Raw genomic sequence first — 3,538 nt, forward strand, 5'->3', positions numbered from 1 at the left:
TGCTCTCCCTGCCTGAAGGAATGGCAAGTAAATTGCCAACCGATTCCAAATCACCATAAGAATTTCCTCTCATGAAACTTTCATTTCCTTCAACATTACAGCTGCTTGGTGCTAACACGAATTTCAATGTCCGCCGTTCAACCTTGATGACAACATCTGCACTTGCGTGTTGAGGACAAACACTGTACTCCGACGTAATGAAGACAGACTGAGACGAAGCACTCGGTCCGATCGGCTAATTGAGTATTTGGCCCCGAGCGGGAGACCTTTATAAAACGCCCCCGTCCTGGTCCTAGTGGAGGCATCACCTACTTTTCTTCTATCCCTCCGCCTCGGCCAGCTGTGCGCTGATGGGACACATGCTTTTGTCACCCCTGTTGCTGTTTACCCCCCACCTCCATCTCATCCATCACGGCAGAGCGATGCCCTACCCGACCCACGGAGAAGTGATGAAGACGCTCGCATGCCTGCGAGGGCCACAGCAGGACTCTCCGACTGGAGCTGCCCGCTCAATCAGAAAAGCGCTCAGGGTCAAACCGCCCTTGGGCGTATCAGACTATCCAACCCCCCCAATCTCTCTCTCGCGGATGTAACCTTTGGTGTCTTCAAGATGGCCACTAATTGCAGTCGCCGCGTCCTATCTGGCCTCGTTTATTAGGTTTGGTGCAGTAGGCGACTACTTAATCTTTGTTGAGAGTGGTAATTACAAAGCCACCAACGTGTAATCAGAGTGAGTATCCCGGCATCCTGAGCGTCTAAACTGTTTTGCACTCTTCTCACTTTGAACAGCTGCGACTCCAGCAGTGCTATTGGCAGGCTTCATTTCCCCGTTGCCTCATTTACTTGCAGACGTAGGGAAATTTGTTTGAAGCTACACTTTGTACTCCACAAAACTGGAAACGTCATTCTTAAAATCAACTTTGGTATTGTAAACTGTGAATAGTATGCTAGACATTTTGCATGATTATGTAATTTTTTTTAAAGCACATTTCATCCATATCACCCCACCCCTTATGTAGAGAACATTCAGTAATTATATCCCCAAACAGCCTCAAGGTTTTGTGGATTTTTATCATAATGAGACACAAAACGAGTATGTTTTGCTATCTTCGCATCGTGGGCTTGATTCAGAAACCGTTCGTTCCTCGAGGTTGAACCGCTGTGAAATAGTTCAGTGAAATAATTGGTCCGGCTAAAATAGAGCAGATATGCAAAGTTAGATGTTGTAGTTCAAAGCCTGGAAATGGCAAGCATGGGATGTGTCATGGAAGAACGCTGTGATGAAGACTGCAACTGGAGCCTCAGAGGAGACGATGAGAAGTCTGTTTGGTTTGTCATCAGACGTTCGTCTTCGTTAGTTGAATCGCCTGGTTCGGTGCATGGCGTGATTACAACCCTCGTTAGGACAAAATCTCAGGACACTCAAAGAAGTGACAGATTGACAATGTTATTATATTTTGTGCACAATAGAAAGACAATAAATAGATAAATCTGAAATCATTATTTTTGGACCAATATAGTGAGATTTTAAATTTTCCAACAGCACACCTGATGATATAATGCACTTCTAATAATCCACTTCTAAAAAAATCCAATCTAATTCAATTCCAAAGATTCAAGAGTTTTTATTCGCCATGTTTGAGCGTGCCAAACAAGGAATTTGACTTCGGTAAATCACAGCCTCTGTTCAAAGCAGGTAAAACATCTTCTGAGGTCTTCCTTGGTATATGGATTTGAACAATCTGACACCCACCCACCCAGGCCGCCATCCTCACGAGTCTAGTGGCAGCGGACGAGGGAGGCTTTTTGGCGCCAAATAATAATGGCCGCCCGGACATGTGACGTTAATGCATTTCGGCCTCACGACACCCACCCAGCCCACCATCCTCACGAGTCTAGTGGCAGCGGGCGGGGCTTTTTGGCGCCAAATAATAAAATTGCCTTGCCTTGCCTTGCCTTGCCTTGCCTTGCCTTGCCATACCTTGCCTTGTACTTGCCTTGCCTTAAACTTGCCTTGCCTTGTACTTGCCTTGCCTTGCCTTGTACTTGCCTTGCCTTGTATTTGCCTTGTACTTGCCTTGCCTTGCCTTGCCTTGCCTTGCCTTGCCTTGCCTTGCCTTGCCTTGCTATGCCTTGCCTTGCCTTGCCTTGCCTTGCCTTGCCTTGCCTTGCCTTGACTTGCCTTGACTTGCTTTGTATTGCCTTGCCTTGCCTTGTATTTGCCTTGTATTTGCCTTGTACTTGCTTTGCCTTGCCTTGCCTTGCCTTGCCTTGCCTTGCCTTGCCTTGCCTTGCCTTGCCTTGCCTTGCCTTGCCTTGCCTTGCCTTGCCTTGTACTCGCCTCGCCTTGTACTCGCCTCGCCTCGCCTCGCCTCGCCTCGTACTCGCCTCGCCTCGCCTCGCCTCGCCTTGTACTTGCCTTGCCTTGCCTTGCTTTGCCTCGCCTTGTACTTGCCTTGCCTTGCCTTGCGTTGCCTTGCCTTGCCTTGCCTTGCCTTGCCTTGTACTTACCTTGCCTTGCCTCGCCTCGCCTCGCCCCGCCCTGCCCTGCCCCGCCTCGCCATGCCTCGCCATGCTTTGCCTTGCCTTGCCTTGTATTTGCCTTGTATTTGCCTTGTACTTGCTTTGCCTTGCCTTGCCTTGCCTTGCCTTGCCTTGCCTTGCCTTGCCTTGCCTTGCCTTGCCTTGCCTTGCCTTGCCTTGCTATGCCTTGCCTTGCCTTGCCTTGCCTTGTACTTGCCTTGCCTTGTACTTGCCTTGCCTTGCCTTGTACTTGCCTTGCCTCGCCTCGCCTCGCCCCGCCCTGCCCTGCCCCGCCTCGCCTCGCCATGCTTTGCCTTGCCTTGCCTTGTATTTACCTTGTACTTGCCTTGCCTTGCCTTGCCTTGCCATGCCTTGCCATGCCTTGCCTTGCCTTGCCTTGCCATGCTTTGTTTTGCTTTGCTTTGCTTTGCTTTCGCCTTGCGTTGCCTTGCCTTGCCTTGCCTTGTACTTGCCTTGCCTTGCCTTGCCTTGTACTTGCCTTGCCTTGCCTTGCCTTGCCTTGTACTTGCCTTGCCTTGCCTTGTACTTGCCTTGCCTTGTACTTGCCTTGCCTTGTACTTGCCTTGCCTTGCCCTGTACTTGCCTTGCCCTGTACTTGCCTTGCCTTGCCTTGTACTTGCCTTGTACTTGCCTTGCCTTGCCTTGCCTTGCCTTGCCTTGTACTTGCCTTGCCTTGCCTTGCCTCGCCCCGCCCCGCCCCGCCCCGCCTCGCCTCGCCTCGCCATGCCTCGCCATGCTTTGCCTTGCCTTGCCTTGTATTTGCCTTGTATTTGCCTTGTACTTGCTTTGCCTTGCCTTGCCTTGCCTTGCCTTGCCTTGCCTTGCCTTGCCTTGTACTTGCCTTGCCTTGCCTTGCCTTGCCTTAACTTTGCCTTGTACTTGCCTTGTATTTGCCTTGTATTTGCCTTGTACTTGCTTTGCCTTGCCTTGCCTTGCCTTGCCTTGCCTTGCCTTGCCTTGCCTTGCCTTGCCTTGCCTTGCCTTGCCTTGCCTT

The 3,538-nt window shown here is 50.7% G+C and overlaps 1 long non-coding RNA gene across 1 annotated transcript in view; it reads right to left on the minus strand.

Moving 5' to 3' along the window:
• Positions 1-395: 395 nt before the first annotated feature.
• Positions 396-3,538, minus strand: part of LOC148389461 (uncharacterized) — a 28,867-nt gene continuing 25,724 nt past the window's right edge. Inside the window, exon 3 of the long non-coding RNA XR_015861721.1 lies at positions 396-1,367. This is a non-coding gene — a long non-coding RNA (uncharacterized LOC148389461). The remainder of the gene's footprint in view (positions 1,368-3,538) is intronic.

This window comes from Syngnathus floridae, chromosome 12, assembly GCF_059516105.1.
Source record: "Syngnathus floridae isolate MCC-2025c chromosome 12, RoL_Sflo_1.0, whole genome shotgun sequence".
NCBI classification, from domain to species: domain Eukaryota; kingdom Metazoa; phylum Chordata; class Actinopteri; order Syngnathiformes; family Syngnathidae; genus Syngnathus; species Syngnathus floridae.